The sequence below is a fragment of the Amblyomma mixtum genome, chromosome 6 (genome assembly GCF_055824585.1).
Source record: "Amblyomma mixtum isolate Tamu chromosome 6, ASM5582458v1, whole genome shotgun sequence".
Classification (NCBI taxonomy): Eukaryota; Metazoa; Arthropoda; class Arachnida; order Ixodida; family Ixodidae; genus Amblyomma; species Amblyomma mixtum.
This window is the reverse complement of record NC_143017.1, coordinates 95018610-95030048: the sequence shown is the minus strand read 5'-3', so window position 1 is coordinate 95030048 and position 11439 is coordinate 95018610. Positions and strand designations below refer to the sequence as shown.

The 11439-nt window shown below is 50.2% G+C and overlaps 1 pseudogene; it reads right to left on the bottom strand.

The window, feature by feature from the left end:
• Window positions 1-3141: 3141 nt before the first annotated feature.
• On the bottom strand, window positions 3142-4785 carry LOC149339750 (uncharacterized; annotated as a pseudogene).
• Between the last annotated feature and the right edge of the window lie 6654 nt (window positions 4786-11439).

Genomic DNA, 11439 nt, shown 5'->3' with positions numbered 1-11439 from the left:
CCTCCGCGCGACCTGCTGCGGAAAGGACGCCTTCTCCATTTTTTTGTCCCTGCTTGTCGCGTCCCCCTCCGACTCACGCGCTCTCTGCAGCGTCCCTTTGTGTGGCGGTCGCGCGCTATTCTCCATGGCACGTCGCATGCGTCACATGTCCAAGGGCAATGCCGTCTTTGTACTCTCAACGGAGAAGGGTACTTTCGCCCCGCAAGGGCAGTCAACTTGGCTTTTATCGTGCGCAACCGCCTTCTGGAAAATTTCACTGCTGATTTTCATTTGCCGTCAACAGCCCTTGCGGTGCCGTCGCGAGTTAATTTGCCGGCCCTCGCATCGCCATCTACACCTGTCCTATCACTTCTCAAACGCTTGTCGCGTTCGCGATTTTTCTTGCCTAGCGAGGCTACTTGCGCTTTGCTCACAGTGCTAGGCGGCGGCTCAACTGTCGTATTGTTCGCTTCTATTTCCTCCGAGCATGACAGCTAATTTTCCTGCAGTCCGTCACTAGCCGCTGTGATTTGGCTTTCGCTTTGCTGCTCTTTCTCTCGATGCAGCGCTGAGCCGCATTCTGCGCTTGCCATCGAATTGTCAAGGGGTGCCATGCGTCGGCCACTGCCCATCGGAAACTCAAAACAATCCGTCTGCTTTCCACTTTCTGCAGAGCTTCATGCTTCGCTGCCCTGAAGTCGGCCGTTTGGAGCAGCGCTATTAATGTTCTCGGTCACCGCAACAATCCGAGTAGCATCGCCCCTTTCAGCTAGCTCTGCGCTTTGACTTGGCGCTTCAGCGCTGCTATCCCGTGACTCTCCGTGGAGCTCTTTCTCGGAAATCTGTCTTTCGGTGCGGTGGCATTCCAACTCCCTACACTCTTTCTGGCGCGGAACCTCTGCCTCTATTGCCGTAGCGGCATCTCTCCCAGGGCTAGAACCGGCCTTCTCACTACCTTCCTTAATGCCTGCACCTTCCATCAAACTATCCCCTGTCTCTTCATTACGGCTGGCAGTGCTGCAACTCCTTTTCTCCGCTTCCAAATCGACAGATACTGCCCCTGCAGCTGCCGAGCTGGCATTTCTTTTTGGGCTTAAACCTGCCCTCTCCTAACTCTCCTGAGCAATTTCTGTGTCCCTAGCTGACCAAGCGGGGTTCCTAGGCTGGTCGCTGACACTCAAATGGGAGCGCTGCCCACTGCCATCACTTCGAACTTTGTGATTCGCCTCTACACGGATGCCGAAATATCTGTAAAGAGCGCTTTTCGCTGTCACATAGTTGTTGAACTCCTCGTCATACAGACGCCCTAATACCTCGCTAACATCACATGGGAGGATGGCCACCAACATCGTTGACCAGTATCCTTGGTGTAGATCTTCCTCTGCGCAAATCTGCTCTAAATTTGCGATGAAAGTTTTCAAATTTTTTCCTCTTTGAAAAACTCTCAAGCGAGCTCTCGCTCTTTCCCATTTCAGCAACTGAACATTACGCCTACGCTCCTGCAGCTCTTGTTCGCGTAGTTTATCTAGCTCAGCCCGTCTCTCACTACAGTTCTCCTCGCGAAATTTTCGCCTTTCTTCTTTCTCCATGCGGAGGCTTTGATGCGGAATCGTTTCACCCATCTCATCTGCCTCCTTGTTGAGAAGAGGTACCACTAGCTGGGGACAACCGCCCGACCTCTTGCTCAACTCCATTTCTAACTTACAGAGCTCAGCCTTTAGCTCCAGTAATTTTGCTTCATTCACACGTTCACGCTCACGCCTCTTTTCCTCTTTTTCCTGCTCTTTCTGCTGTCTGAGCTGCTCTTCTTTTTTTTGTTCGATGAGGCTCCACGCTTCACTGAGCTCCTCATCATCTGCCCCCAAATCAGTAATAGCCTGAATGATCACGGGTTCTCGTGCCAAACCCCTTGTATCAATTCCCAATTCCTCACACAACAGCAACAGGTCCGGCTTCTGCAGTTTCTGTAGGTCCATGATAGTTCTGAGTCTGGGCTATTTCCAAAACAACTATGCAAAAATACCAAACCTCTAGGATTTAAGCACAGGTGTCTACCAGTTCTAAATTTTAACTCTCTTTTAGAACCTGGTCCCCGTCAGAGGAAAAGCCAAGCACTCACCCACACACGCGATCATGTCCCGAGACAGCTTCACTCTCGCTGGCCGACCGTTGTTGCCGCTTGTAGCCTCAGATCCCCATCGCTGAACCACAGTTGTTGGGTCTTCGGATCCCAGGCTTCGAATCCCAACGCTGCCAACCAGTTGTTACGGCTCACCCGGGCTTCGAATCCCACCGCTGATCACCAGTTATCATAAGTCGAGTAGCGTGGCCAGTTGTTGCATCACCATGGGGGCTCGTCCGGGATGAGGAAACGGTCTGAAGCTTCGAAGGTTGGGGATACGAAAACAAGCAGGTTTAGTGGCACTTTTTAAGACACTTATTTACATAATGAAAGGCAGAAAAGCAAAGAAACAAAAATTAAGAGTTCAAAGCGTCGAGCAACTGGATGAGCCTGTTACTCAAGGCCCAGAGCGTTCGTTCTCCCTTAGGGCGCTGGTTAAATAGCCCAAGGCTCCGCCCTTTCACCAGGCGGCAATTCATCGCGACACAAAAATCGGCACTACACAACACAGCAAACGAAGACACCTGTTGCAGAGTCCACCCGTGGGAACTGGCGAGGAGGAAACGCAAGTCTACAGCTCTTTCGCACTGCGATGCAACACTACCGCGAACAGCACGTGTCTTTCGAACACAGGTGTGGCATGATGGCGCCGCGGCCGCAGCTGCGCTGGCTTCCTCGGAATCGTTCCGGGTCCTCTCAGACGAGGTGAATCCTTTCTTCCCTTGTCGTATCGTCGGTCGCTTCTAGAAGGGAAGGTCGTTGGCACCGAGCCGAGCGTGGGAAGAGCTCCATCGACCACTTCCCAGCTAGTCATATTTTTTGGTGGGGTCATCTTGGGGGTCAAACGACCTTTCGAAATTTCCGCTGTTGAATCCGCCACCGTTATCATCGCGGGTCTCAAGTTGGGTCGTAACAGCCAACATCCCCGACACGGCCTACCTGTCTGTGGTCGATGTGGAGGTCGCCCAGGAGGCGACCGCGGCCACGTTTATTTGAAGGCTGACGAAGAGATAATAGCGGCAGAGCAGTGGCGGCAGCGTTCTCCCTAGCGCGTGCCAGCCATTTCGCCCTTTCGGGATTCCGCCACCCCCCACAAACGATTGGTCGAAGCTTGTCGAGAGAGTCGTGCAGGCCGTCCGGGGTCCGAAGGCGAGGCTCAGGCGGGCGATTCTGGCTGAGGCGTGGCGGCCGAACTTTCGGTAGGTGTCGAGGGACGCGTAGTGGCAGGCGAGGGATGTGGGTCAGCCGGCTAAGTGGACCCAGTGCCGGTGGTACTGGTGCAGCAGCTGACGGATAGCGCATGAGGTGCGGTGCAGTAGAGATGGCTACGTTGGTCGAGGGTCGACAGAGTCGCGCAACTGTTGCCGATCCAAGTAGTCCGGTAACCAGGCGGGCGGCGACCGGAGGCGCAGCGAGGGTCGAGGCGAGGAAATGGGCGTGATGGACGGCATGTGGCCGCTGGGACATGCTCACAACCAGCCGTGGACGTAGTGGCTTGAACGGGACGGGCGGCCGCACGAGTGGCGAACCAGCCACTGGCGCCGAGAGCCGGACATGGAAGAGGACGCCAGCAATGCAGCGGCAAACGGAGGCAGCCGCGGCCCCGTTGGAGCAACCCGGGGCAGGTCCGCGGGCCGGGGGAGGAGTCTTGCTAGACGGCGGCTGATGAAGCTGCAGCGTGTATGCAACCGACGACAGGTTGTGGGCGGTGGACTCCCGTCGAACTTGCGGGGGGCGACGGCCAATCCAGCGGTGCCAGGATTTTTGGATGATTCTAACACCGGTACAGAGCAAGAGGAGCTCACATCAGTGGCCTGGATTGGTTTGAGGACCGGCGCTGGCACTGGTTCAGGGTCCGTTGCAGGAAAAGCAGGGCAGGTGACAAGAGCCATACTTGTGAATGCCGTCATTGGTTTGACCTTCTTAACCTGCTTCGTGGGACTTGCAGTGCGGTGTGGTCCTTTGGAGGGGCTGGGGTTGTGGCTAGCAGGCGTGGTCTTTGCCGAGAGCGCTGGAGAATCAGCTGGCCGCGGCGTCGATGTTGCTGCAGAGATCTGTTGAGCTGTTGGCGGTAGTGACGAGGTCGATGGTGATGCAGGAAGCCGCAGCACGGCTGCTGCCGCAAAGTCGTCCTTGGCTGCAGGAGGCTCTGGCGAAAACGTCAGTGAAACGCAAGGAGGCAGTGTCAAAGACGCGGGTAGGACAGTAGGAGGAGCATGACGTGAGTCTAAGCTCGTACTGATCCCACCTGTTGTGTCGTGGAGAGGGACGGCCGGGTCGTAGACGCTGGGCAGGGCAGGAGTGGCGGCGAGGGGCTGCAGAGGGCCGGGTTCCGGTGAAGACTGCGTGGGCGCGAGCGAGGCCGGTGCAGGGTCAGGGGCTGGCGGCGCCGGAAGCGGATCCGTTGCGTCGTAGAGCGGCAGCGGAACATAGTAGGCGCCGGAGTCCGCCAGGACGGCCGCACGCAGCTCATCGTATATGGCCGGCAGCCCAAGGCAGAGCAGGCGAGTCGGCGCAGAAGGTCGGGTGGGAGGATATCGCAGAGGACCGCGTATTTGAACGGCTGGATAGTGATGCCGTTCATGTACAGCGCAGCCTCGAACTGAGCGAACCACCCGCCAACGCCCTGGGACTGGAACGCTGGAAGCGGCGGATCGAAGCCATGGGTCCTGCCAGTACGCCATCCTGGAACGCCGCTGGTGAAGAGGGGATGGTCCGTCGGGTCACCATGATGTAGTGGTTGATGTGGAGGTCGCCCAGGAGGTGACCTCGTTCACGTTTATTTAAAGGCTGCCGAAGAGATGATAGCGGCACAGCAGCGGCGGCAGCGTTCGGCCGAGGTCGATTTAGCGTTACGTGCAGCATAAACTTACTAGTTAAATTAGAGCCTAGCCCACGGCAGGGGTTCGTAACAACGATCTATAATTGGGGGAACCAGCGACCTATAATCTGGAGCTGCGTAAAAAAAAATTGTATCGCGTGGTTCGCGTGTCCACCAAGACAGTTGAGGCTATTGTGCCATTTCCTTTCCTCAAAAAAACAATTTTCGATTCGTCCACCGGGAAAGGTGTCGCGCCGAACGGGCGATGGTGTTCCGTGGACTCCATGGCAGCGCTACAAGACGCTGTCGCGTTCCTCCAATTTCTTTTTTCATTCCATTCTTTATGGTTTAGGTTTTAAGGGGTTTAACGTCCCAAAGCGACTCAGGCTATGAGAGGCGCTGTAGTGAAGGGCTCGACCACCTGGGGTTCTTTAACGTGCACTGACATCGCACAGTACACGGGCCTCTAGAATTTTGCCTCTATCAAAATTCAACCGCCGCGGCCGGGATCGAACCCGCTGCGACGGTTGAATTTTGATGGAGGCAAACCCATCGGCCATACCATGCTGAATACGCCATCCTTTATCTCTTTCGCTACGGCGCGGTCCGGGTTTCCACCGGGATATGCGAGATCGTTACTGCGTCATTTCCTTCCCTCAACACCAATCTTCAATTTTCTTAACTGCTTTCGCAGCAAACAACGCTGGCACCGAGTTAGCAACGAACGAATGGGCGGAGCACAGAATCCGGCCGCAATCACGGCAATGCGAGGTGAAGGTTATGAATCATCATCACCATTGCCCACTGCAGGGCAAAGGTGATGAAGATACCTTTAAAGGGATACTGAACCACAATCTTCAAATTGAACAAGAACGCTGAAAATAGATTCTCGGAATGTGATTACACCGCAGATTAGTCGTCACTGCGCATATTTTTCAGCGGATGGCTTTATTTTCGACGTTTTATGAGCGCGCGACAAGCACGGCCGGCGCGAGGTGAAGAGCGTGACGTCATGACACCCTCATCCGAGAGGCAACTGGTCGCGTCACTCGAAGCGCGATGTCGCACTGCAGTTTGGGCAGACCAATAGACATTCGGCGGCGAGAGCGAGCGGAATCCGCCACCGCGGCAGAGATTCCGCCGAAATATCCAGCGGAAAGCCTGATCGGTCAAGGACCGATTTCTGCCGCGGGAAAAAAAAGATCTGCCGATGCGAGTACGAAGTTGCATTCCCACAGCGACAAATAAGGCGGCGCCCTTCGATGCATGACGTCTCGCTTCGGACTGGATTCGTCGTTGTCACTACCTCCTTCAGCGCGATCAATGGCCATAAATGGACAACCGGTCTTCCGCTTCGTCTCCTGTCGCCCATAATAAAACGTACCAGTAATAAATTAGCTTTATTTTTTTATTTTTTATTTAGAGTCACGATTTTGCCCCCTTTAGGCTTACGAGGGGCGTCGGTTTGTTGACGAGAATGATTCCCCTCCTAACCACCAGATGGCGCCACTAGTGTAACATCGTTGCGCCTGTTTTAAAAATGAGAATGTTAGAAATGGCGTAAGGTCCGCAAAAAAATAGCAGCACTTCGCGTACGTAAGCGTGCATACGAGTATGGTATGTAGACAGCATCGATGAACATTTTGCATATCTGCGTACGCCGTGAGCAGACGACACACAGACGCAAAACTGAAAAACCCGCGAGTAGCGATGGTCGTGCTCCTGCGAGAACAGCGGGCGCGCGGGCGTTATGACGTCTAGTCGCAGCTTCCATAGGCGGCCACCAGGTGCAACGATACGGCAATAAATCGCGAAAAAAAAAACGTGCTATCCGCCTTTTTTCGCTAAAATGCTTGTCGAATTTATCAATTTTAGCAGTCAAGCTCTTGTTTACATGTAAAAGAGCGGCTCCAAAAGTTTGGTTCAGTATCCCTTTAAGCTGAATCCTTTTCATTAGCCTCCAGGTTTCTGCGAAATAGAAGAGTACAGGCAAGGGACAGCTGTTGTATACTCTTCTCTTGAGGGGCATTGGTAACCTGCCATATGCACTCCACCCCATTCTCATTCTAGTTATTTCCCTCTCATGATGCAGATCAGCAGTCTCTACCTTCCCTGAGTAGATGCATTCCTTTACCACTTCCACACCAACTGATATTCCCTTGCGAGCCTCTTAAACATGGCTTTGTTTTTCTGCATGTTTATTTCTAGATCCACCATTCTGCTCTGCCTGCCTACCTCACTGATCACGCTTTGCAGTTCATATCCTGAGTGACTTAGCAAGGCAATGTCATCAGCGAATCATAGATTACTTATGCATATTCCTAGCTTTAACTCTTATCCCCAACTGTTATTCAGGCCTCGGGAAAACTTCCTGCAAACAATAAGTGAATAGCATGGGTGAGATCATGTGTCCCTTCCCGACACCCCTCCTTACTGGAATTTTACTGCCAACTTTATTGTTATAGATAGGCGTTATAAATGTCTTCCAATATTTTCACATACCCCCTACACCCTAAGGAGTGCGAAGTGCAGCCCAGGAATTCAAGTCTTCACTAAAACTCAAACACGATTGAAAGTGTCGCACTTTCACATGGACTATGAAGGACATATCGCTGAACCTGCTGTGGTGGCTCAGTAGTTACGGTGTGCGTTACGATGCGTGATCAAATCCTGGATGCGGTGGCCCCATATTCTGTACAATGACAGTGCACGTTCAATAACTCAACATGCTAGAAATTAACTGTGAGCTCCCCACTAAGGCTCCTCTTTCTCTCCCTCTTTCCTCCTTTCCCTCAAGGCATGGTACAGATATGCATAGAGAAGTAGGTCAGTAACTGTACTGCGCATTTCCTTTCGTCAGACCAAATGATCATTTCACCTGGTCAAAACCGAGAAGGGATTAAGGGACCAAAGGGGCAGAGATTTAGAAAACTTAAGTTTACGCTAGCTACTGTTAGCATAAACCCTACTTTTCTCCACCCCTTCATTTCCTTTCTGCACCCGTCCCTCTTCGTAGCCACGATATCGGACCTGATTACAAATGTCTACAGCAAAATTAGAAACATGAATGCTTCAGATCTTGATTACACCTAAAAGTGACTTTCTGAATACTGCACTGATCGAAGGTTTGAAATTTCAATAACCCTATTAAACAATTGTTTCCAAGAGACATCCAGAGCCCATTGCGACACCAAAACAAGTAAAATTGTGTGCGAGCAAATGTGTTGGCACCTACGGCAAGTTGACATGATAGAAGGTATAGGAAACTGATTTCAAGCAAGCTAAATGCTTCACGGTGACGCTTCAAAGTTATTACTTGCTTGCATCATCCAAATATGTTACTAAGACTGCATGTACACATATTGATCGTAAAAGAAAGATAAAAAAAAAAACGTGACCTCCCCTGGTGATGGGCAGCAGTTGAAACAAGAACACCAAATTGTCCTGTCGTGCTTATTATGATAACAGTGCCCAGGGCCATAGGAATGCCAAGAATGATGCAAGTAATCCAGTGTGCTTCAGATAATGCATTACAGCAATGTTTTTACTCTTGAGTCTTCACCTTGCGTGGGCTGTGACGTCAAAGATGAGAAGTCATGTGAACTCCCAAAAAAGTGACACATTTGCTTTTTCATTTGGTGCAAATGTGAACCAAGTCATCTATGCTTGCAGAGACAGTGAAGCAGAGAAAGAGCCCCTTTTTTATAAGCTCACGTCGACTTTTGTACTTACCTTTACACGTCACTGCCAGTAAAACCAAAACAATAGGAAAAATAAAGTGCTGCAATAAATGATCTAAAGAGAACATTGGCATATAATCTTCTGTTCCATTATTTCTGAGAGACCTTAACACGTTCACTGGACCGTGGGTCACATAGTGCATTCCGACTGTGCAGCACGAATACTAACTAGTGCTATGAAGCCGTGGAACCGCTCAGATTTTTCAAAGTGGTTGAAAAAAACCCACATATACCAGGCTGCTAATGCTATTTCTTGGCGGTTCCAACAAGTTTACTTCGCCGGAGGCTCAATGATAACACTCTGCACACAGGAAAACCTAAAGGTGCTCCACCGGTGGGCCACGACACACCGAGATTAGGGCCCCGAAAATTGCTGCCGCAGAGAATGTGTTAAGCTTCATTATCAGCACAAAGACAAACTTGAAATCCTTTGCGTTTATACTTCTTTGGAATGAGTAAGCAGTTGTGGGATGGTATACAATGGAAGTGGGAGTAGGGCTGGCTATCACATATGCTCAGCTCCGAGGGTACCTGACTGAGTGAGAAGGAGAGAGTTCACTACATATGTGGATTTGGACCCAACCATAAACAAGCCGCCAAGTGGAATGACCGGAGTCTTTTGGTCTAAGTATAAAAACTTTATATACCCCATTTTGAGCAAGTTTCAACATGGGTGCTTTTATGACGTTTTCAAGGCAAAGTTTATGCAAGCATATATCTGCTCCAGTTACCGTCATATTCCCTAGATTATGGCTTTCGCAGAACATATTTCAGAGCTTGTGCATTTACTACTGCACAGGCCTTGAAAAATAAGGGCTTTCTATAGATGAATTAAACAGCACTGCACAACAGAGCAAGTGCTGAAACTTATACCTTTCTACATGCATACTAAGGCCTCAGCCATCTTCAGACCTTCGTTTATGCATTTTTCAGGGCAGTTCCAGTCCAATCCTCCTGACATAATAAGTGTCAGAATTGTAATTATTGTGGAAATTTGCCATTATTTCTCTTCAAGGTAAAGTTAACTCCGCAACAACAAAACTGCCTCCAGTTGGTAAAAGATCGGCACACTGAGTCATCTTGCTGCATGAATAAACTCCGTGACATTGCCTCCAGTTGATAAAAGGTAAATGCACTGGGTAACTGAATCATCTGAAAGATGTATACTGCAGCAAACTCGAGATTTAAAGGGACAGTGAGAAGAGCTCTATTAATATATTTTTTAAAGCAAAATCTAATATTTCGGCATTTCATGGTTTTGTCGCCACTTGGCCGGCAGCGAAAGATGCATTTATTTCTAAGAAATTTGGATTCGAAGTTGAAAAAGTTTTTCCCGCCGCTCTGATTCAAACTTGGAATTCTCTTATGACGACACAGGACTAAGTGACGTGAAACATGACAGGCACATGACGTAACGCAGACTCCGTGATTTCTGGCGGCCAGCAGAGCAGCCTAGCAGCAGCCGAAAAGAAAGCTACCGCCGGCCGCACGTTGAAGGCATCTATAGGCTATTGCGGCCGTCGCTACCGTCGCTTCGTTAACGTTTGCACCGGCGTTTTGGCAGCGTTACGATGGATCCCGCTCTCGACGTCGTCAACGAAGTTCTCGCAAATAGACACCTTTAGCATACCGTGTACCTTGTTACCGTTTGCGGAATACCGGGAGCCCGCCTACCGCCGGTGAGCAGGCGCTGATTGGTCCCGATGCTGCAGGCGCGCATGTAGCTGCCGGGTACGTGGCGCCATCTGGCGACGTCAAGGAGATTTGCGCATGCATTGGCTGCGCCTCAGTGATTCTCGTGTTAGAACCATTGGTTCTAGCAACTCTGTTTTGTCCTATGACGTCATCCCGCTTGTGCTTGCGAGTTTGACCTGTGGCGGCGATACCTGTATTTTTGTTCTTGCTCTTTTCTACGTTACAAGAGCTTTGTTGTCAGTATGAGTGGCATTTTTGCAATCAGGAGCTGGTATTCTGTCGATACAAGCCAACTTCAATTTCTCCTCAGTGTCCCTTCAAACTAAGGCAGATGTAAAACCCTTTTGGAGACATCTCATCATCCACTTTGAGCGTAATGCATACAAAGTTAATGCCCATAAACTATGACATTACCCTCTTCTAAGTAATCAGTGCTATAATTTGTGTGCCAGTTGACATATTAGGGCACCACAGAACAAATAACTCCTAGCAAACAACTCCAAGGAAAAGACTATAGTAGTCAGGGCACAAACACACTAGAGGTGATTAGTGATCATGTAGCGAGCAGAAAAATGCACTCCGTTCATCACTTGAGTAGGCTACCCTGGTGTAGCATCTGACCACAACTTTCTACACAGGCCTTTCTATTAGGCAACACTGAGGACAACTCCATCCAATGTTTGCTCTCGCTAAAAATTGATTACATGGCTCTTTCCGACTATGCTTATGTTCGTACAGCAACAAAAGATGCCTTTATTGCTGAGAATATTGAATTAAAAGATTTTTTCCTGCCCCTAAATTCAAACTCATGACATCTACACTGAGAACAGCTGGTTGGCATCATTTTAAAATGAATGGCCATGTAGCCTGGCCCATGGCACCACTGCAAAAAAATAAGTGCCGATGCCGCATGCAGTTTACTTGTGCAGTTTGACAGTGATGGTGACACCTCTTTTCTTTTTTTGGTCTTTTCTAGCTTATAAATGCACCACTTTCGGTGACAGTGGTTGTATAGAGAGATTATAAGGCAGTACACGATACAGGCCACCTCAAACCGATATAGGCCAACTTCAATTTGGCTT